Source organism: Lepisosteus platostomus, chromosome 8 (genome assembly GCF_059453375.1).
Source record: "Lepisosteus platostomus isolate fLepPlt1 chromosome 8, fLepPlt1.hap1, whole genome shotgun sequence".
In the NCBI taxonomy this organism is placed as follows: domain Eukaryota; kingdom Metazoa; phylum Chordata; class Actinopteri; order Semionotiformes; family Lepisosteidae; genus Lepisosteus; species Lepisosteus platostomus.
In genome coordinates, this window is record NC_142618.1 from 40,817,645 (window position 1) to 40,842,493 (window position 24,849).

Sequence of the window (24,849 nt, forward strand, 5' to 3'; positions counted from 1 at the left end):
TGAGGGCTAGTCTCATAAAGGAGTTATTTAGTTCATTCAGGACTGAAAACAGACACTTTGCAAAAAAAATACTCTATGGTGCTGTCAAATCTAGAAGAACCGTGGAACTATTTTTATTTCTATAAAAGAGTCAAAACTGCTTCATCTATAAGTCTGCAAAGAAAAAGAAAAAATCAACACCCATCCTCTTGTAGATCCTCAGCATGCGGTTTTGTGTTCCACTTGCTTCAGCAGTTTTAGAAGTAAATGGCTTGGCTCTGTCACTCTGTCCACCCATCACTGCTCCAGCCACTGACTCCTCAACAAAAATGAAATTATCGTATGCCAAATACGCCATTTAAGGGTACCTAGAACACTTATGCAGTTTTTTCCCCCCCAAAGTGAGGACGGCTCTCACTTAACTTGCAAAGGGAGTTCTTGTTCAGCAATTTAGCAATCGCTGCTAATCTTGCCTGTATTTTTAAAAACAGCACTTTTAGTGTTGCAGGTGCTAATGTTGACAAACCTAAAAAACAGTTGCCAGAAATTTTTAGCTTGCATTGGAACCATTTTTGCGGCCGTCAGGAACCAAGAACCTTACAATCTTGGGGAAAAAAAGGCAGCGTGTTTGGAAAGAGGTTTTCCAACTTCAGTCGGGTCATCACGTGAAAAACATTTTAACTCAGACAGAAGCTACAATCTCCACTCTGCCTGATATCTTGGTCACAATGTGTCCTCTTCATAATACTTGAGACAGATTTCAAAATAAATTGTCCCTAATTTACAACAATACATTACCTCAAAATAAAATACAAGAGCAAAGTATCAAATAATTTACAAATATACCTAAATAAAACCTTGCAAAAGAAAGAGATAATGAATTGGATAATGCTTAATAGTAGTATTTAAAGTTTTCAGATAATCATTAGACTTATTTAATTAATATAAAGTTGTAATGTAAGGATAACTGTAAAACATAATAATGGCTAAAAAGTTCTGAAACTATGAGCACCTTCAATGCTATATTGTTGAACTATGCACAAGTGAAAGAGTCCTTAAATTCTTTCACCCAGGTGTCGCGGGTGGCCCTGCGTGCCTGGGCTGAGTCTACTGGAGGCCCCTCAGGGTCTTAAGCTGACTGATAACACTGCTTTCACTCTGATCCAGAATGGGGAGAGCAGTGGCTAATATCAGAATAAGTAACTTGTACTTACAAAGTGGACTGTTAGTGGAAGACGTAACACAGCATTTGTAACGGCTTGATTTAAAATAGATATTCCTGTCTGAATTATGTACCAGTCTGACTAACAGTATGTAACCCCATATAACAGTATATACTAACCCAACATCTAATTCTCTGTTTGTATAACAACATTTTCAAATATTTATAGAAATTTCTAAAGTCATATTTTATAAATCACGATGGTAACATTGCATAAATGTTTTCACTGCTAATATCTGAGAACATTACCTGTGGATTTCTGGCATTTTCAATGATGGTTTTCATTTTAATTTTGTTAAGTCATTACAGGGTTTTTTTTTTAAAGTCCAGGCTTATATCAGCATCCCAAATTGTCTTTGGCACAACTTTTGGTAATTTTTCCACATGACCAAATGCATGAGCAATGCTTTTAAAAGCACTGTAAGCTATTTTCCTTCAGATGTGTGTGAATGTTTGATCTAAACCAGTAGCATCTGGTATTTTATGTGATGAAAGCTACTTCTGATGAACGAAAAATATCCTAAGCCACTAAATCTTACACTGAAATTTGTAAATGTAAATACATTGCCCAGAAAAAGAATTAGGCCAACAACTTCAAAACTTATTTTTACTTGGCAGTCAAGCAATTTGTATTTGTAATCATGAGACCAACATGAATTAAGCACTATATGCTTCATTTTTAGGTAATTCCATACACACATTTGATCATATTAAAATAAAAACATACTTTCTGTTCAACCCAGTGATTTTAAGTGACCACAAGTATTCCACAAGTATCGGGACACATTCACATTAAGTTTCAATGTGCAAACATCAGTATTTGTTTCCATATCCCTTTGAGGCAATAACGGCAAGAAGTCCACAACCCACAGAGCTCACCAAACTCCTTGTGTATTCATTTGAGAAGCTTTGCCAATCCAATGACTGCAGTCACTGAGCTAATGGCTATTTTTGGGGTGCTCCGACTATGAAATCTATATTCATCAGGATTTAAATCTGGAAGTTATCTTGGCCAGTCAACATTTTTTTGCTTTCTGCTCCAGATCACCGCCATGGACATCACTCTTACTGCATTTGTTTTCTTCACAGTAGAAAAAAACAGCTGCAGTGTGTGATGTTGTTTCTAGCAGAAAAGGCTGTCCCTAAAATCTTGTCTTTAATACTACGAAAAATCGTCCCCTAGCTCTTGATGGACAGGCCTGCCTCTGCAGGCCACAAAAACCAATAGTAGAATTTTTTTTACCAAGATGTTGGTTGAGCTGCAAACTACTCCCAGGCAATAACCAACAGTCAAAGTCTTTGATGAACAGTGCAAGTTTGTTTTCCCACCATTACAGCGTACCCCAGGATCCCATGTCAGGTCACATGGATCTACAATTTAATAAAGTAGGGGTCAGAATGAATAATTTTCTAATAGGATATAAAGTACTTAATCTAAGTGTCAATGTAGATAAGGCATCAGAGGTGTTTTGAAAGCAATTCGTACTAAGGGTATTGTGCTTCTCACTGGCAAATGGCAAGTCTACCGATCAACATCTTGGCGTCCTCATAACGGCGCACACTGACATGCAGAGGGATACATCAACACGCAAGGCTCTGAGCAGATAACAAGCAAACAGGCATGAGTGAAGTGGAAAGCACTACACTGAGAGCAGTGGTGCAGGTCTGTAGCAAGGGGAAAATCCAGGAGTCGAATCAAAGCTTCAAAAGTCCTCAGCCTGGCAGACACAAGGAAAAACAAGGTAAATCCAGGAGAGAATATGAGGACATGAGAACACGGTGAAGTGAGCATGTAATGGTATAGCACAGCAAGGAAGGGGTTTGATTCCAGGGAAGCAAACCCAATGACTGAGTGCTGGTGAAGAGTGCAGGTAGGACTTAAATACACGGAGTAACCATGTGAGGCGCCGTTAGGGGCAGGAGTACTCATAATCTCACCCCTAACGAGTTCATACGGCCCTGCCAGAAGAATCAGGTGGCACAGAAACGTGGCTGGTTGCCATAGCGACCTGTGAGTGCAGGTCTGCAATCTGATAAAAACCAAAAGTCATTCATTCAATTTTCCCTCTACCCGTGTCACTCATTTCGGATTTATTCACCTTCAATACAAAAAGTAATTTTTCTGGCTCGTTAAATTCCAGAAAACTCACACCACCAAGACTTGTATGGCTTATATTTGAAATGCTTAAATTGTGCAATCTGTAGGCAGTTTTTACAGCTGGGCAAATAAATCTGACTGGTTATCTTTATAAATTACTCTCTGGTCTCTGAGCTGCTGGTAAAATGCACATTATTAAGTTATTTTAGATACTCATCACTAATTGTTTTTAATTTACTTAATAGTGAAGTTGATAGCAAAAGATTTTTTCAATGTTTCTTTGCACAAGTAATGTACTTGTTGCAAATATACGATTGTGCAACCAGATCTTACCATAACTACTGCAGATTAGCTCTAATTCTTTTCAAGTCAATAAAGTCAAACAAACTGAAACATGGGTTATCTTATCTGCATCATACTGAAAATGCAGGCGATACTAAATTTTCATTTTTCCATTTTCACTGACAAAGACCCAATTCCTCACCTTCATGCATGACTACTAATGGCACCTCAAAACCCTTACAGAACTTTCCTAATATAAATAAGCATCTTAACATTTTAAGCCAAACCTGAGATAAGCTGTTGGGTTTTTCTGTCTTTAAGATTTAGATTTTATGTCTTGATCTCCCTTTAAGCTGTTCCTCAAATAAAGCAATTCTTCTTGGATTCCACTGAGTTAGAACTGTATATGGTATACTTGCCAGGTGTATTCTGCACCATCCAGGAGAAAAAAAATCCTCAGATCATTTCTCTTTCAAAAAAAGCATACCAAGTACATGTTGAATTAACAGAATACAATTATTTTCTGCTATGTCTGCCAAACGCCTTTCACAGTACATATTAGCCACAGGACTGAAAACACTACATTTTCTCATTTATTGGACCTTGCAACTATCATCTGTAAAAACTATACAGATTAAACGTAGAAAATGAATAAGTCTAGTAAAACTCAAGAGCATCAAGAGCCACACTAAATCCAGTTACATGATGTAGTGCAAAGGAAAAAAACAAATGCAGAAATAAATCCCGAAACATAAAATGAAATTCTGAAGGAAAAAAAACATATATGGTAGAGCATATGTTTCCAAAATACACATTTAAGTTCACCATTTTGCTTTACAGATCTGGAGAGGCAGCCCTCTTCTGCACTCACTATGTGTAATGCTAAGGATAAAGCTAACAATTTAAACCACATCATCATTGACAAAACTACATTCTATACCAACAATCTACAGTGTCTGCCAAACATGTCAAGGTCAATTTTCAAAATGAAAACTGAACACCAAATATACTGTACTGTAAGGAATTTTATAGTAGTCACAAATGGAATATCAATACAATACGAATAAAAGCATCCTGTGGTCAAATTAGTTTGGATGGCACAAAGGAAGAGCACAGTAGTTATACTGAATAAGAAGTTATTAACCTTGTTTTTATATCAAATAGCATGAAGCAGAGCATGTTAAACAATTACAAGAAACACCATTTAAAGGTTTTCTATTAAAAGAGCCGAGTGTTCAGCATACCCATGACTGCTACTCTGTTGTGTTACTGCTTTTTCTGTTTTTAGAAAGAACAGAATATTTCAGAACAGGCCCACAATGGTAGTCTGACATTTCTGGTGTGTCTTGGATGACACTAAACATCATAAAAACAGAATTCATTTCAGTTACCAGAAAGACCAGCACAATGGGTAAACCGGATGAATTCCAACATGCTATATTTCCAAACTACCTTCCTGTCTCATTCTATGCGTCTTCTTCTGGGAATTAAGTATTGGTGGCTGATAGCCTGTAAATCAAGTTCAACTACATTTTTTTCAATGTTTTTTTTTTAATGTTGAACACTTTTTTAATGTTGAATTTCAAGAGAACAGCGTTATGTTTAGATTTATAAGTCACTGGCTCCGTTTAGCGGAGCCAAGCAGAGGGTTTAACATGGTCTGTTGAGGATGGAATGTGGACTCACTATAGGTGAATTGTCACTGTATCCCAACCTGTGGATTTACAGCATAACAAGCTATATGCATCAGGTGCAGGTGTTAGGAAGAAGGAGGCAACAAGCAATTAATCTTTATCAGCGTTGTGAATGACATCATGAGTGACTTTCAGTCACACTGGAAGCAGCTCCAGATGTAATTTTCACATTGTCTAAGTTATATCACAGTAGATCTGTAGAACAAGTATCAAAGTCCTTCACAAACACTAAAGATTATTCCATACCTAATATAAGACTACTTTAGAACCTCACACATGTTTGGCAAAGATTTCTGTATTGTGATACTTTAGTGAAATAGACAACCCATGGAAATTCCTGGATCTACTTCTTTACCCATTATTTCACAAGATGATCGTGACTATCCATGTGAGAATGAAAAGTGGGACTTGTTCAGCAAACTGGGACTTGTTCAGCAATTTAAACAAAATCTACATATACTAAACTAGATCTGTACTGTACAGACCTACAAACAATGGTTAATCAATAAAAAGGATCAAAAACTCAAGACTTAACTGTGACCATACAAATTAACGCAATTTAAAACAGAAACTTAGCAGTAGAAGTCAAAGCAATGCTAAAATCAATACAACACAAAATGCGCATTCAGGAATCTTGGTTGCTTAAGATGGAACAGTGAATGATCTTTAAAGGTATTTCAATACTCTTGAACATTTATACATAGTTATAATTTTGAAAAAAAAAATCCATTCAGTATGACTAACTTCAGTCACAATTAAATGTTTTGAAAGAATTGTTATACTCCATGTTCATTTTGCCACCAGTGCACTTAAGGACCCCTATCAGACAGAGCAAAATGGTACAAGTGTAAACATATACAAGCACTAAGAAACTCCACTATCTTTTGAGCCCATATTTTGTTTACTTTTTGCGGGTATTTAACACTACTCAGGCAAATGGGTTGGTAGGAAAGCTTTTGTATATGGGAGTGGATCTATATTTTTTTTAGTGATCGGTGACAGTATGTGGGAGTGAGCTCAAGGAAGTCTCACAATATCGACACCAGCATAAGGGTACCAAGGTACATACACAGTGCTGTGTACTGTCCCATTGCTTTTCATTGTGTAATCCACTATGACAACTGTTTGATTATTAAGTTTGCAGATGTTGCCCTGATTGGACTTTGAATGATGACAAAAATAAATACAGTTAAATCATTTTTATAATTGGTGTCTGGATAATTCATTTTTTAAACAAAAAACAAAATTAATATGATGAAAATAAATATTCAATTTCCATGATCTCTGTAAATGTTAATGCCACTGATATTGAAACAGTTAATTCATATAAATACCTTGGCACTATTATGGATTGTAAATTGACTTGGACCACTAATATGGAGACAAGGTATTTGAAGGTGCTACACCTATTTTTTCGGATTTTTGTATTTTTTAGGAAGTTAAGAAAAGCACAACATTGACACTTTTTTTAGAAGAGTTTAATTCGGAGTGTTCTAACCTTTTGTATTTAGAGCTGGAGAGGTTATTTGTCCTTGCAGAACAAAACTAAGTTGAACAATGTGAGCAGCACTAAAAACTCTCTAAAAGCTCTTGCACATTAAAACTAAGATGATCCCTCTCATCCACACTTTTCAGAATAAACTCTCCTATCCTCTGGGAGGAGGTACCAGATCCCCTGTGTAAATACTAAGAGAGCACTTACTTCCTTTATACCTAAAATAATTCAACTGTTGAATAATAAAAGTTTGCAGATAGGGATCTTATTACAAATATTTTATTATTTAAGATCTACAAGGTAAAGAGTCTTAAGATTTTTCTCTCTGGAAGAGATCTGATTGAGCAATGTTGTTAAATGTTTTGTATTATGGTATTGTACTGTTCTTGTATTATGTATTGTACTGGTCCTGTATTGTTGTCCTATACGTAATACGTTTATGAGCTCTTGATGTGCAAGATAAATTACTTTACGGGAGAATAGAGGTTAATTCAAATGTTGTACAAACGCAAGAACTACTTCTAAAACATTACTGTTAGTTACTGTACCCTCCTACAGTCTTTAATGGACCAGTACACTACAGGAGTCAAGGTTCAAACATGGAGCCTCTATGAATAACCACTACTCTGCGTTTAAGGGACATACCTATGTGAAGCTTGTAACAATAATAAAACCTAGCAGAAAAACTTTCGTCTTCAGCTGGCTACTCATAGTAGCCTGAAAATATTAAACTAGACTAGATTAAACTACGAGCACAAAGTGTGGAAAGCTCTATAAAATGAAAACCGGCCACGTGATTGAATTCTCTCTCCGCATTTTAATTCAAGAATGAAAACATTTAATGAATGGAAAAAAGCGGAAAAAACAACTACAGACTGTTTCAAAAACATATTTTCCTGCTAAACAGCCGCGACTCCAGGGCCCATAACTCAATTTAGATCAAAACAATGACCGAGTAAGTAGCTCTGACAGAGAGAGGAAAGAAATACTATTCAAGTTTCCTTGATGTACAGTAACAGCTGTTGCAAGATATTCCAGCACCCTTGCAGTTAGTGTAACCGGTCACGTAAATGTTTCGCAATAAACCTTCAAAACGCGTTTTTCTCTATAAAAGCTTTAAATAAAATACATATAATTCATAAATAATGCGATGAAATAATTTAATAATTTAACCAGAATTGAGATTTTTTAATCAACCTTAGAAGGCTGAAACCTTAGTTATGCTACTGCGTTGTTCATAAAAAGTAACATTACTTAAATATAACTGAAACGTCATATTAAAAAGAGCATCGTGATATCTGTACATAATGAAACCCAAACTAGCATTGTTATGGTCACATCAAACTTTCTTAACACAAAAAGAAGACGCAAGGCCTAGCCACTTGATATTAAGACTGCGATTCATGTTTCCACGAATTTTCAAGTCTCTTACCTTCTTTAAATCCTCCTCTTCTTTGTTAGCTTACATGCGTGTCTTTGTGTTTCTTCCAGTAATGCTTCCGACGAGAACCTCGGCAATCTTTTTTATTGTTATTTTAAACTTGAAATCACTGCCTCTCCCATCTCTGTTCCATGCAGGAGACCCGCAACAAACTGTAGGTTTAATAATGTAAGGGGAACAAATCAGAACACCCCAACGAAAGAAAGGAAAGCAACGTGCAAATAAAAAGACCAAGTAAATGAAAAAAATAAAGAAAAAAAACAAAGACCGAAAAAAAGCCTGCGAGGTGCAACGGGTACAAAATGTAATCTACATGACAAAAGGCGACCAAGTGACTAAAAAGTGTACCAGTTCCTGTGTACTTCCCTCTCACTAAACTTGCAACAGCCCATCCAACAATATGGCCGCCCTTCATCCAGGGAAGCACAGAGCAGCCGGAGAAAGCACCCCTTCCATCTCTTTAGTTGCAAACCTGAGGCACAGTTTAAGAAATACAACATTTATGGAAGAGATAATCTTTGCATTATCATTGTAAATGAAGTACCATTTTGAGAATGAAGGGTTTTGGCATGTTGAATTACACATTTAAACTGTTTGCTCAGTAGGGAAGAGCAGAACAAAATTGACCCTCTGCCGCCCTCTAGTCTGTACGGCAGAGAATTCCAGGATCCAGGACCGTCCCAGAATGTTACTGGGGTTTTCCCTTATAAATTCGTCCGAAGCCCTTAGAAAAACGCCAGAGGCGACGCCAAGGTGCCAATGTGATGCAGAACAGATTCTTGAAAAACACTGATAAGGTGCCAGTTAACACCCCGCTTAGTGGATTATCTAGTGCAGTACTGTATAAAACATCAGGATGGGGTACACTTAAAGTATAGTTCGAAGTTATTGCACATGCGTCATTTGGACAATAAATAATATCGGTTTCGAGAAAGGTCTTATTAAGCAATTGAAAAAAATAGACCCATACCTGAATCAGTTGTTCCGTCAAATAATGTGAGAAAACATTTGCACTCCTTTATAATTAATTTTACTGTCATTGTTGTGGTTTAAGTAAAGCCCATATGTGCTCTTACGCGTCATAGTATCTACAATTATTTATCTTGGAGGAAAGCAGCATTCATGCTTACAGTAAGTTATAATGTTCTAGTTATAATGCTACTGTAACTGAATTCCAGGGCAAATTTACATATAAAAAATAATTATAGTGGATTTCAGCTCGGGGAGCAAGGATGAGATCCCTGCTCTTCTGTAATGTGCCATGGGATGTTAATGGCCAGTTAGTCAGAACCTCTGTTTAACATCTCAACCTGCAGGATGGCAGCTCCTAAAGCGCAGAGTTTCTTATCGCCATTCTGGGGCGTAGCTTGGGCAATTGATGTCCAGGAGGAAGAGTGCCATCTACCGGTCCATCAGCACCACTTTCAGCAGCACCCTTGTTATCCTTGGAGATACAGCAATGCTGCTCCTACAATTCTGCAGCCAGCAGCCATATCACTCTGCAACTCACAACTGGCAACCCACTGAAGCTAAGCAGGTGTGAGTCTGGTCAGTACTTGGATAGGTGACCTCTTGGGAAAAAAAAGGTTGCTGCTAGAAGAGGTGTTAGTGGGGCCAGCAGGGGGTGCTCACCCTGTGGTCCATGTGGGTCCTAATGCCCCAGTATAGTGACGGGGACACTATATTGTAAAAACAGGCGCTGTGCTTCGGATGAGATGTAAAACCAAGCTCCTGACTCTCTTTGGTCATTAAAAATCCCAGGGCATTTCTCGAAAAGAGTAGGGGTGTAACCCTGGTGGCCTGGCCAAATTTCCCATTGGCCCTTACCAATCATGGGCTCCTAATAATCCCCATCTATGAATTGGCTTCATTACTCTGCTCTCCTCCCCACTGATAGCTGATGTGTGGTGAGCGTTCTGGCGCACTATGTCTGCTGTCGCATCCAGGTGAATGCTGCACATTGGTGGTTGTGGAGGGGAGTCCCCATTACCTGTAAAGCGCTTTGAGTGGAGATCTGCACAGAAACGAAATATTTTGTAGCAGTTGCAAGTTTGACCCTGGACTCATGGGATACTTGGAAATATACTGGTGAAGACAGTGTCAAGGGTGCCGGTTTGCAGAGATAAGGTTTCTGTCCCTTAACGCACCCTGAGTTCTCTCATCTCCTTGCGTAATTTTATATGTAATTAGCAAAATGATGATGCTCAGATGTTTTTCTCTTTTCCCCTTTCTGATACTCATGTTTCCCCCCATATCTGTGCCTGTCTCACTGATAACACTTCTGGGATATACTCTCATCACCTGAAACTAATCCTCTCAAAATCTTACCTGCGTTTTTCCTATTCCTCTTTCCCCTTCTCTGTGGAAGGGAAAAAGTGTGCTTGAAAGAGTCAAGTGGGTTGTACATCAAGCTACCCAGTCATGCAGTTGAAACCAAGAAAAGTGAGATGAGATGCTCTGAACAGTTATCTATTAGCAACTGAAATGGTCTAGTTCATCCAAATGGAATTATCTTATTTCAAACTTTTCTTAAATTTTTATGCGTAGGAGTTAGAGGTCTGGACACCACACTGGATGGTCCAAATCCTAGGTGGGATGATGCTGGGCAAGGTACTTCACTCCAATTACTACAGTAAATGCCCTGCTGTATAAATGGGTCTCCAGATTATTGCTTTAAATGAGAAATTGTTCATAATTGACTTACGTACATGTAAAAATGAAGGAAAAAAAGATAATTTTCCATGTTGTAAATTACCCTGGATAAGAGTATTAGCTAAGCAACTAGAAAATATTTACAATAATAATCGTTCATCACAACTCCGATCATAAAATAGTTTGGTTTCATTTTGTATTTTGGCCTTGATGTAACTGTGGCTTTATTCTTCTGCTGGAGTTTATTATTAGCATTTATTGGGATGATTTACAGTAGAAGAATGTCTTTTTCTTACTTAAATCAAACATAGTTCTATGGATAAACACCACAAGTTTCACAGAGTGATTTGCAATAAACAATATTGCCTTTGTATCCTGGCCCTGTGCCCATTATCTGCCAGCTTATGTTCTGAATAATATGAATAATAATATATGAATAAATACAGGATTAATTTAGCCCAGTGTTGCCAGTGGCTGCTTCACTAACACTATACTCCACCCTCTTTAGTACAACTAATGCAGCAGATTCTTGGGTGTTTGGAGAATCAGACTGTTTAATCCTCCTGGTCAATCTGTCACCCCTCAGGAACCTTGAACTGCCAATATATCCAATACTCTTCAGTCACAGCTAACAATTATTACTATTATTACAGATATTGTTGGGTTTATATGTTTTATATAATATCAAACATATATTAATATCTCTGTCTATCTTTCATATATTTGTCTGATATCTTGTGTCTTAATGTGATATTTGTGGTCTTCAAGCTCTATATTCTACATTAATACATATAGGGCTCACTTATTTCTGCTTTGTCCCACATCCAGGCAGCCAACTGTCATTTTAGTTTGGTAAACAACAGCTTGCTGTTTTTAAATCAAAACATATCTAATAAAAATAGTAAATTTCTACAGGTCTATGACTGGACTACAATGTTAGTACCAAGTGAAAAAGATCACATGGTTTTGAAGCACATGAAATTTGCACCGATATTATAGGGCCAAAATGTCACACTCATTTGTGCCTTGTGTGTGGAGTCTGTATTTTCTTCCTGGGTCCATGTTGTTGTTGTTTTTTCAGGGTGCTGCTTGTCTGAGTGGATTTCCTCACACAGTTCATATCTGAGCACTCTGAAGGGAGTTCTATCCAATTGTACATGCAGATAAAGAAGACTTTCTCCAGTGTTGCTCAGGTAATGTCAGATATTACATAAAGATTACCAACTATACACTTTTCTCCTACTATGCACAGAGTTAAAAACCTTTTTTCTAACTAAAATTGTCAGTATAGAAATTCATATAGTAGAAATACTGCCCTCCTCTGGTCATATCACTTCACAGTAGATAAAATAAAAAGTAACCAAATGACAATTTCAATTAGTAGAAGCTGTAGTACTAGTTTCAGTGATAGTAGTACTTCTACTAGCAATGAAAGCCCAATATTACACATGGTTATACAGCATATGCATTTACTAAATTGAACTTCTGGGTCATAAAACAGATTGGGAGAAATTATTCTGCCTTATAAAGAGTTATCATATAAATTGTTTTTAAAGATGCAAGGTCTAACACTTTTAGCCTTTCTCTTTCCTTAATGAAAAGCCATCAGATCTGATATATTCATAAGTAACTAATAAATTATCATGTTGTAATCCTTGACAAAGCATTACAATGCGTCTAGCAAAATGGACATCTTATCAAGCCTCATTAGTATCAGTTCATTTAAATACCCCTCTTCACCAAAGCTGATCAGCATTTCATGTACAGCATAAGACAAACATTCCAATTTAGTCTATGAGGTCATGTAAGAGGTGCAGACAATTCCTGTTAAATGACCAACTCATAATTTCTTGCATTTATTTGCAAAACTCTATATTTGTTTTTAGGAGTTTGAGAGAATAGGAAAAACACCAAATGTACGGATACAAGAAACTCATTGTATTCTGAGTGGTGTGAATGTATTTATCAAGAGCAAAAGCCATTTAAAACCAAAAACCAAAAGGGTTCCTGGGGTGTTAAGGTATGCTTGAAATTATTTCATCTTTCATTAACAAGATAACGAACATGCAGTCTCTGGATTACAGTAATGACCATATCAGTCTTAGATGTTTTCTGTTGTTATACGGAATAGTGCAAAGATGTTGAAGTAAAGCATTTTTGGTAATAATGATGTTTACAACATCATCCAGAGAAGTGTGACAGAAAGCACCAGAAAACTTGCCATTCTCCTATATTCCAGAATGATTGTGTTCTTCCACATAATGTACTGTTCTCTTTTCCTTGTCAGTGAAAGAAAAGACAGATGTTTTAATGAAGATAGGCTTTGGCAGATTGAAGATTTACACTCTCAATTGATATTAATTCTCTATCCTGTCAATGTCTCTGTCCACATACAATCCACTGGACTGAGCAAAACTTTTCTTTTAAATGTTTCAAACAAATTATCGGCAACTCTCATTGTTCAGAATATTGGTTTTGATGATCCAGCTTTTAATTTAAAGAATTCCAATGTAAATTTGGCTTTCAAAACTCAAAATCACCAAATGATTCACTTAAATTGTCTCACAGGTGCCATTGTGTGGAGCGTGTTCCAAATGCCTTGTGTATACTCCTTCCATGGAGTAATGAACTTAGGTGGCTTAGGTGGTTGCATTATTATGTTCTGTTTATGGAAAATCTAAAATAAATAAAAATTTGGTCCATAAAAAAACATCCTGTCAAAATGGATAAATAAAGATAATGAATATTCACTGAAGAATAGCTGTTAGTTTAGAGAGTTGTTAAAACGGGATAACTTAATATATTCTTACCACTGTTATACTATATGTATATTGAACATGTATGTACACCTTCCTTCTTTTAATTTGTTAAACTACATTGAGATTCTGACCAACATCAAAGTACTGTCACAAGTTACAAGGAAATCTTTTAACCCACTATCCCAAATACTTTGTTACTTTATTTCTAGGTTAGCCTCTAGCCAAACATAGTGAAAAAATAGTGATGATACCTTGAATTAAGCTTTAATCAAAGGTGTTTTTTGCCTTCCAAGTTAAAACTTGCTGAGCAGATAAATTGCTTATTAAAGGTGGTAGTATTTGGGTATACTTACAGTAAACATTTTAATGCATGACTCACAAGCTGTTACCACCAGTGTTATTAATCTTCCCGTCAATGTGCAATTACATTTTGTTAGCCTAATTACCATCTTTGCCACCTTGCTTTTAATGCTAAAAGTGATGCTAATGGAATATTGACATACTGCCCACAATTTGTAATACGTTTTTATTTTCCTTTGTTTTAAAGAATGCGAAGGTTCAGCAAGCTTTTTTATTTTTAAAATTACTTTTACAGGAAGTTCTTTATGTGTGACAACATCAAGGCACTAGAAAGCACTACTGCTAGTCAAGACGTTACAGATTTAAATGAGGGCATTATATCTGCAGTACATAAAATAATACTTTATTGAAAATGTCTGCCAGCTACAGCTCATTGTCTACTTTTCAGCTTTCAATGTGTTTTTAGTCAGGAAAACACACACACTGTCATACAATAGTTCCGGCCATGACAAAGATATACAGGGAGGGACCTTTGATCTAATGTTCATCAGACATTTAAAATAATTAAGAACAAAATTATAATATTTGGTTGCATGGTGGTGCAATGGTTAGCATTCCTCCCTTGCAAGGCTGTGGCCTGCGGTTAAATTCTTAGGGTGCTATCGGCATGGAATTTGTATTTCTTCCCCTGTCCTTGTGAGTTTCTTCTGGGTGATCCGCTTTCCTCCCATCATTCAATGACATACTGTACTGGTTAATTGGCTTCTGGTAAAACTGGCCCTGGTGTGAGGGTGTGTGTCTGTGTGGACACTGCAATGGTATGACTTGTACCCACTGCTAGGTAGGCTTCAGCTCTCCCCCACAACTTTGTATTGGGTAAAGTGGTTAGGAAATGGATGGATGGATTAGAATTGTAAAAGGCACTTTTGTATAGTCACCAACGGATATTTAATTATTTTTAATATACTCATGCCACTGTAATAATATTATATGACGCTCATATGGTAAAAATGCATTCATTAAATATACTGACAGAAGACATGGAGAGTATTCAGTTAACATTCCACTGCCTAACAAAGCACATTCATTTATGGAGGTTTTACAGATGTTATTTTGAATGATAAAATATACATTCCTTTCAACCAAATTATGGACCTAGATATCTTTTCACTGTCTTTAACCATTAGGACTTTTTCATATGGCAGGTAACTTCATTGTAACATAAGGTGGTAAAAATGTATGGAGAAAAAAGCATAGTGTTTTAAATATTTTCACTGAATAATTAGTCTTAATCTTGAATGGCCCCTTAAGCATACTATATTTCTTCCATTGAGGGTGAGTGCTCTTGAGGCTAATACAATCAGTATCCACATTTATTTTTCATTGTAGGAATTCTGTGAGGCCGCCTGGAAGCACTAATTTCCTGTACCCGGTCTGTATCTTCCTCACCACGTGGAATTACTTGTTTCAGTTGGCATTGCTGAACTTCCAAAAGCACTGCAGGAAGTGTTTGTTAATTTTAACACATACTGTATGTACTGTAGATCCTGAACATTTACATTTCTGGTTCAAGATTTTCCATCCAGAATCAATCACTTTATAGGTGCTTACTTTATCTCTCATTTAAATCACTTTCCGATATATTTTTTCGTTCAATTTAAAGTTGTGCAGATCTAAATCTGGATATTTCTGACCAATGGCCAGCAGCCATATTACCCTGCAACTCACAACTGGCAACCCACTGAAGCTACTGTAAGTAGGTGTGAGACTGACTAGTACTGGGATGTGAGACCTCCTGGGACAAACTAAGGTTGCTGCTGGAAGAGGTGTTAGTGGGGCCAGTCGGGGGTCTGTGTGGGTCCTAATGCCTTATATTGATGTGGACACTATACTGTAAAAAGATGCTGTCTTTCGGATGACATGTAAAACTGAGGTCCTGACTTACTGTGATCAATAAAAATCTCACGGTAGTGGTGTTACCCTGGCATCCTGGCCAAATTTCCCATTGGCCTTGACCAATTATGGCCTCCTAATAATCCCCCATCTATGAATTGGCTTTGTCACTCTGTTCCCCTCCCCACATATAGCTGATGGATGAGCCTACTGGGTGTACTTTGGCTGCTGTTGCATCATCCAGTTGGGTGTTGCACATTGGTGGTGGAGAGGAGTCCCCATTCCCTGTAAAGTGCTTTGAGTGGAGTGTCCAGAAAAGTGCTATATAAGAGTAAGGAATTATTATTATTAATGTTCTGGTTAATGGAGTTCTTAAATCAGTACAAATGCCTGTGTATACGCAAATGTTTGATTTAGCAACCACAATGCATATTTAATGCTTACAGCCGTCAGCACTTGACAGTGAAGAACCTAGCATCCATGGAATGTTAGGCATGCATGGATTGTATGGCATCAATGGAGTGGCATAAGACATCAGTAATGCGTTGTACTACCTGTAGTCATAAGGCAAAGCTTACAGTGACGTTGTCAGGCCTCTAATGAGCAGATCCAGCTGCAGCATGAGCCATTGCTCTTGATGGCTCACATCTCTAAGTGCTTAAAGTCCTGCAGGTGATGTCAAAGATGTAAGAGGTGTCTCTCATTGATGTCCAAAACATGTTGTGTAGAGAACAGGTCCAGGAAAATCACTAGCCAAGAGGTGTCAATATTCCTAACATGAACATTGGTGGAAAGTGAAACTACAATAAAAAGTGTGAAATAAACCGAGATATTGTCATCCTAGAAAAGGAATATGTCACTATGATGGCAAGCAAACGGTATGATATAATGCTTGATGATTTTGTCTTGTTTTTACTAGTTCTGACATCAGTTGTGACACATCTGATAAACAAAGAGATCAGTTCTGCCTTACCAATGGTAAAGTGGATCCCTCTTCTTTCTTTCAGAAGTGGTTGTCACAGTTGTGTAAACCAATTTGCCACACAGTTTAAATAATGTTTTTTTTATTTTTTCAAGTGGTAGATGTCCAAGCTTTAATTACTACAACAAAACATCATGCAAGTTTTTTTAAAAGGGTGACAAACTACATGTTTTCAAATTCTAACATTGCTTTACCATGCTACTGTTTTAGAGGATTTGCTTGGGATTTATTTCATTCGTACCCTTTATATATTTTTATATTTGCTAATTTTTTATGTGAGGAAATTAAATCAGGAATGATTACAAATTACTGACAGCTGAGGTTGTTTGGACATGCTTGTTGTTTCCCTTCTGAACTTTGGTTATAAACTTCACATTAAATACCACAGTATGAATACATAGTCCATGAACCATTTCCCTGAAATGTTTTATCATAGTATTTGCCAGACACAAACTGAACATTTTGTTCCTGATATGTGAGACACTTTTGTTACTTCTGGTTTCTCTTAGCCTGTAATAATAATAATAATAATAATAATAATAATAATAATAATAATAATAATAATAATAATAATTGCTTACACTTATATAGTGCTTTTCTGGACACTCCACTCAAAGCGCTTTACAGGTAATGGGGACTCCCCTCCACCACCACCAATGTGCAGCATCCACCTGGATAATGCGACGGCAGCCATAGTGCGCCAGAACGCTCACCACACATCAGCTATCAGTGGGGAGGTAATGGGTACTAAAACTCATGTAATATTTGCTCTCATTATGCAGTATTTGTTTTTTTCTGATCTGAACTGATTGCTATCCTCAGTATTAACTGCACTCTTACAGCTTCTGTGCATACACTAGAAATTTGACCTGAGCTATCTGCCTGTGAGCTGTAAGGATCTTGCTCTCCCTTTTTAAACTTGATTCTCTCCTGACATTTCGTATTGTCCCACTGTACTTGTCCTCTCCCCTTGAAAGCACAAAATACTTGTTGTATTGATTTTATACACAGAAGGCCTTTTTGTGGGTGAAATGAACCGTGACACAACCAGCAACTCCTGCTTTTCCTTTCCATTATTCCTCTATTCATTATTTTGTTGTAAAGCAACTCTGAATGCACAAAAGATTTCACACCCCCTCCACATCTTTATGTCTGGCATCAGCTGACTAAGTCACAAAATGTGGGGATGGTTGAAAAACACATATTATGGACATATCACAGATTTGTCTCAATTCTGAGTACAATATAAGACACAAAATGCTGGGATTTTTAAACACTTTGTTGTAAACATATTGTCCTTATTTTTACAAGATCAGAAATAGAAAAAAAAACATGAACATTTTTATGTTAAAAATTTTCAAACATCTTGGTTAAGAAATGGAAACGGTGGTGTTTCTCACCACTGTTAGATCCAGTCCCAGTTGTCAGAGTGCAGGGTTTTCTGACTTGTAGAGTACACTGTGGATTGCAGCCTAGCTGTGGGTTGTAACGTCTGTATGCTTACAGTTTTGCATGTGGACAGCTGAGCACTCTGCCTTCCTGTAACTTGTTTAAACTCTCCTGCTCTTGGCACCAATCGGTCATGTGACTTAGTCTTCATACTATCCACTTATACATTCATTTTCTAACCACCCAACAAACAATGGGTGCAAGACAGGATAAGGATACACCCTAGACAGGATGTCAGTCCATCACAGGGCAAACAAAAACACAAACACAGACACACAGGGGTTCACACTAGGGCTGCTTTTTACAGAAGCCAATATTCTTACCAGTACAGTATGTCTTTGGACTGTAAGAGGAAACTAAACCACTGAGAGGAAACACACGTGAATATGGAGAAAACATACAAACACCACAGAGACAGCAATCCAAGTCCAGAATTGATCCCAAGCCCCCAGCATTGTGAGGCAGCAATACTTACCACATCACCTCCATGCTGCCATGCTGCCCAGCCTTCATACTGTAGTAACCAAACCAAAACTTTACCTCTAGTTCTTCCACTGGCAAACTTCAAATCAAAGTGTAAATGCCAAAAAAAAAACATGTACTGTATGTAGTGTCAAAGCACTTTGACAAAGTGTGAAATTTGCATGTCATCAAGTTATATCTTCTCTTTTTTTTAAATGAGAGGATGTAAATGCAATCAAATGACTGTTGGGTATGAAATTGTATCATAAATACTTTAATAATTGTTCAGGAAAATGTATGTGACCTAAGCGTACTAATTATCAAAAGCTGAAAAAGAAAGCTTTACAGGAACATCTATTTATTTGACATTTGATCCACATAACAACCACAAAACAACTCACATGGCAAACATCTGTGTTGTAAGCTACAAAAAATAATTGTAATGCCTTTGGCAAATTTAGGACTTTATTCCACAGAAAAAGGGCAATCATACTTTAATGACTGAATTACTTCATATCACTTCCCGACAGACAATTAAATATTTGATGTTTTTACTAAACAAATAACCACCAAGCAGGAACGATAACAAAACTTTTAAGTAGTGTGAAAGCAATTTTGGTAAATGTTCTAGGTCAAAAAAGGACAAATAGTTCCTGCAAGCGCTGTAAGAAAATCTCCGTCATTATTGATTTAAGAAACCTTTTACAAAAAGAGGAGAAATGATGCTTTGTCTCTTATAGGCTATATCCGAGAAAAAAGTAACTATAGCTGCTGTATAATTAGCAAGTCAACTTTGAAATGTTTTAGCTTTACTAAAAATGTTGCAAAGATTAACATTATTAAAGGAGGATTTCACAATACAGGTAACTAAGCTATACAAGATAAACAATGGACAGATATAAATACTTGAAATAGCATAACTGTAGAAAAGGCTAAAGATATAGCAATTCTGTTTAGCATTATTGTTCATATGTTTACAGTATAGGTTTTGAATTCCAGTATGCCTGATTTGCATTCATTCTGACCAATACTTTTGGTAGTTTGATCAGAAACTATTGAGTTCATCTGGTTTTAGTGGTAGTATCAGCCAGCTAAGTTAGACAAACAATACAACTTTATTTCAGTTAAATCTTTTTCATGTTTTTAATCAGTTAAATGATTAACCAAGTTTCTGGATTATACAACACTCAAGTCTTTGAGTGTTCAATCCATCAAATGTCATATATATTGAATCAAGAAAAAAAACTTAATTAGAACAATTTTGGCATGTTTTGTATTGTCCTTGTACTGTTTGCGTTGTCATCATACTCAGTTCAATATATCTCATAACATTACTCAACAACAGCAAATCCACAAAAAGACTCATTTTAAATGCATTTTAAATTTTTAGAATTTGAGATAGCAATTGTAAATAAATTGCACGACATTTTCAAAGGGGAAGGTAAATTCCTTCTAGTAACAGGGTCGTGCTAATATCTGTCCTTATTAAAACCAATTCAACTGAAAACTTATGGTGTGATTTCCAAGTTCCTTATCATGCCAGATACAGATATGACATTTGAATAGTCCCATTTCCTTTAACAGGGTCAATTAGCAAGGTTTCCACATTTCTGAAATGAACTGCAAAAATCAAACGTGAAGAGATAATCACAGTAAGAGCCTTATATTAATAACAATAAATGTTCTGGGTTGTGTTTCCCGAAGGCTTCAGAACACTAAATACTTCGTTAACTTCATTGTTCATTAATTAACGAGAAACCCTTCTTAACTAAAGAAGTACATAAACTCACTCGTAAATTAATAACTATTCGTTATTCACAGAGTGCTTCTTTATTTGGATCTTGGCTTGCAGTTCTTCCCCCAAAAGCCAGAGGCCGCTAATTTCGGTACAAAAAAACTCACCGATGCGCTTGTTCAAGGCATGAAAACTGAGGGCAAATTATGATTATTATTATTATATTCACATATTTATTTTTAATGATTAAAACAGTATAACAGTGCACACCAGAGGACACACAGAGGATGTGCTTTCGATGCCTACACAAATCATCAAGGGGTTTTAGATTTTCATCTGAATGCTGCTGTGCTGTTATTGTTGGGTGTGCTATGGAGCACAACACTGCAGTGCACGCTGGCATACGCCTTCACCATGATATAGAGGAAGATGAGGATGAGGAGACAGAGGAAGAAAACATTGCTATTGACTTACCGGAAGAGAAGAGAGAGGGACTTCACCAGGCGGGTTAGGATGCACGAAGGCATAGTTTTTGCTTGATCTGTATACTGTTTTTATTTGTTTGTGATATGTTGGTTGTGTTTGTTATTTGACATTGTGTTACTTCTGTTTTATTTGTTACATCATTAAATACACTGCATACTGCTTCTTGAGTCATCTCATGGTTCCACTCAATTCAAACTTTATTGTCTTTATGTCAGAGATGCAAAAGAGTGCAAAGCAAAACATGAAAAGGGGAAACTGGGGTGAGGAGCTATATTTCAAGAAGGAGGCTCCATTTCGTCTGTTGTGCCTACAGTATGTCTGGAAAGAGAGTACATAAATTATTGACACAGCCACAACATGTCATGCTATTGTTTTATGGATCTGTCATACAGAAATCGATGTAAAGCCTATACATCTTTCATTTTGACTTGATTAAATAACTCTCCTTGTTCTGAGGGCAATATAATTGGCACTTAAATGGAGGGCCCATTGAATTGTGCCTCTGCCAATGCGAGCTGTTTAGCCAGGATGTCAAGTTTTGCCAAGTTTTGGGTCTTTAGCAGAACCAGCTCCTGATGGTGCCTCTCCCACTGCTGGAGCTCTTCTTGTTTCAGCTGGAGCTGTTCTTTCTCTAGCTGAAGCCTCTCTTTTTCCAGTGCTATCAGGTCTGGACTACACCCACAAGCATTAGATTCTCTGTCCTTCTCAGGTGGAGCCCTTTGACTGGGCCCTGCGTGTGAGGGCCCTGGAGATGAGCCAGTACTGGAGCTGGGGGAAAGATGCACGGGAGAGGCAGGTTGTGGTGAGGTAGATGGAAATTCACTCAAGCACACATCTAACCCTTCCAGAGATTCCTTCTGTCACTGTTGGCCCCAGCATGCCAGGACCCTCTCCTCCTCTGGGGTGAGAGGCATTGTCAGTAACTGCCCTCCACCAGTTTTAGACCTCTCTCTCCTCAACTCTATCCCCCTTCTTTTCGCCAAACTTGAACAGTCGCGCCATTTTGTTCTGACTTCTGTTCCAGATCTTCTAAATGCACCACAGGCATTTATGCTGTTTGCAGTGTCTCCCCATTTCTTTTTTTTCCTCTATGCGTTTGTGAGACTTTTTCGAGCTTTGGAAAACAGCACTTCTCTGTTTTTTTCTACCTCCTCCAACAGATGATTTAATCCTTCCTTTGAAAAGCGTTTTCTTTTACGGCCGCTTTTTGCCATTCTTCCTTATTTATGCAGGGAAGGCACTTTGAGCCTATTTATAGAAGTGTGACTAATTGATTGATTGACTAAAGGATTTTGTGTGTGTGTGCGCGTGTGTCTAATGAATGCTTTTCTAATACTGGTTTTAAAACGTTTATACTTTTCGGGTGTAACAGTGAAGACATATATTTGACACTAAGTGAAATAGATGGTTCAGTTTTAGACTGGCGATTTTCTGATGCAGGGAAGGAGTCAACAAAAAAGAACTTTAAACTCAATCGTTAAATTTCGGATTACGAAACCCTTCGGGAAACACTCGCAGAATTGACAAGTTACGTTTTCTCACGTCCTTCTTGTTTGTTCGTTATTCACTAAGATTAATCGTTTCCCGGAAACCCACCCCTCTACAGTTATACAAATCTCTGGGCACTGATTAATATAGTGTTACGGCGTGTTCCCCCCCAGCTTGCAAAGCCATCTATGATCTCATTTACTGTGTGTCGTCAAAAAAAAAATTGACCTCACAGCCAGTGAAACACAGCTGGATGTTCAAGAATTCCAGTTAAAAGATAAACACAATGCGAACGAGGTTTGAACTTTAATTGAAGATGGTGAAATGACAAACAGTAAACTTAAAAAGTTTATGTTTCAATTACAGTTCAAATAACACTTGTAACACTTCAAAGTTGTCTGTAATCACAGTTAGTAAAAAGAGCAATAAAAACATCAACGTGTATATATTTTGGCGGATTTCTGCTTTTCGATCTAGGCAACATCAATAACCGTAGATCAAGTCAGTTTAATCTCAGATCTTTCTGGTTAGGCCCCCTACTGTCCGAACTGGCAGAGTATAGTGTTACTAGCAGTGACGATAAATGTAGAGCTAAACAAAGCCACTTAGTGCAGAAGTGCTCGTTGTTGTACGGACTACAGTATTTAGGCATAATAGATCACGATCCAAGCCTCCTACAGTTTTCGAAGACAACATAGTTCATATTTTTAAGAAAGGAGGAATTACATTGAAAACGAATGGTTTTCATTCATAAATTCAACCAAGTTACTGCGTAGGCTGAAAGCTTTCCAGTGCTGAGCGAAAATGCCCACGCGTACCAAAGAATGGCATATTCTTAACAGTACAAAGTTTTATCCCTGAAAAATCTGTTTTTTTCTTTTCAAAGTGCAATGAGAACTACAGCTGTAGTTCATAAATTGGAAACTCAAGGATATAACACAAGTTGTCTGTACAACCCTTAATTATGTCAAATTACAATGATTATTTGTATTACTCTAATAATGTTTATTTATTAATATTATTACTATTTTAATGGATCAGAGAATGTTCAAGAAAAGGCTTAGTCTGATTAATATACATGCTCTTAACAGTTTACGATTGGGGATTATGCAATAGACTAGATTATGTTGTAATTACTTTTAAAATTATCTTTTATGTACAGAAGGGTTAGATAATCGTTTTAATTGCGGGACATTACTACAGCAGTTATAATGAAAAAACCATATATTTAAAACCCGATGGGGTATAAAGAATCTAGACGTTATTTTTAAGATAAGTCGCTCAGTCGCTTTAAAATTAAATTGCTTTGTAAACTGAGCAAAGTATAAAGATTACAAAAGTAAATACATGAAAATTAAAACAAACAATTCCATGTTTTTACTCTGCAATAAAAAAACCTATCAAAGTATTACTATCATTCAATTCAAGAGAATTATATTAAAAATATTACTCGATATACAGTATAAAAGAAAATATAATTTATGAAAAGATACTCTAAATCGTTCAAATCAAGTAATGTCAAAAATAGTGTAGCGCAAATGCATATACAAATTCAACACTATAAAAGCCCAGTAACATTTTGTAATATACAACAATTTCATATAAACAATAAATTATGGAGTACAACCCCTGGTTAAGATCATAGCTGTTCTTCAAAAAGCATAGATAGCTGCATCTCATCCATATTTTGTGTCCACATCAAAATATTCCACTGTTAAAATATTTTAACAGTTCAAATCATTCCTTTCTGATAGATTTATACTCTCCGAATAGCACAATACTATGAAAAACGCCATTTATCACTCTAATCTCTTCTCTTTCTGATGTAATGATAATGAATAAACTCACTTCTGTCTGGATGAAACGTTAAAGTGCGTGTACAGTGTATGTAAAATGTCAACCAAGCCAAGCATCTCAGTAACACTGAACACTTCATCCCTTTGCTGTGAAAAACAGTACAGGCTACATGTCAGGAATTTTAGAGAAGGCGGAAAAGGAGATAAGGTCTTGAACTCAAGACGCCTACTATTTTTCTGCCACTGGACCGAGAACTGCCTGAGTTTCAGTTAAAGGCGAGAAAAGAAGAGCGAGAAAGTGAAGATAATATCTAATAAAAAAAGTTCTAGCCCCCTTTTATGCAAAGCTTTGATCTTTCTGTCCCGAGGGCGATTACAGAAGACTACAAAATCTCTTCAACTAATCATCAAGTAATTGAGATAGGGCTGGAAGGTTCTATCTTAAAAACGTGACAACAGCACACAATATACAGTATAGACGACAAGCAAAGCTTTATGTAAAAAAAACCCACTCAATTATATCACTGTATTTGTATACTCTATACATCTAAGACGATATGACTTAGGACAAATAGGACAGATAGGACAAATGCATTGATATACAGTATTAGGATTTGGAAATAATTTTTAAGAATT

The 24,849-nt window shown here is 36.8% G+C and overlaps 1 protein-coding gene across 2 annotated transcripts in view; it reads right to left on the bottom strand.

Annotated features, from left to right (window-relative positions):
- The window catches only part of yes1 (YES proto-oncogene 1, Src family tyrosine kinase), a 52,661-nt gene extending 43,934 nt beyond the window's left edge, over positions 1–8,727 (bottom strand). Inside the window, exon 1 of one of the 2 annotated variants that reach the window (XM_088643432.1) lies at positions 8,203–8,727. The gene's annotated coding sequence lies outside the window, so the exon portion shown is untranslated. The remainder of the gene's footprint in view (positions 1–8,202) is intronic. The other variant, XM_088643431.1, reaches the window with a different exon arrangement.
- Positions 8,728–24,849: the final 16,122 nt, after the last annotated feature.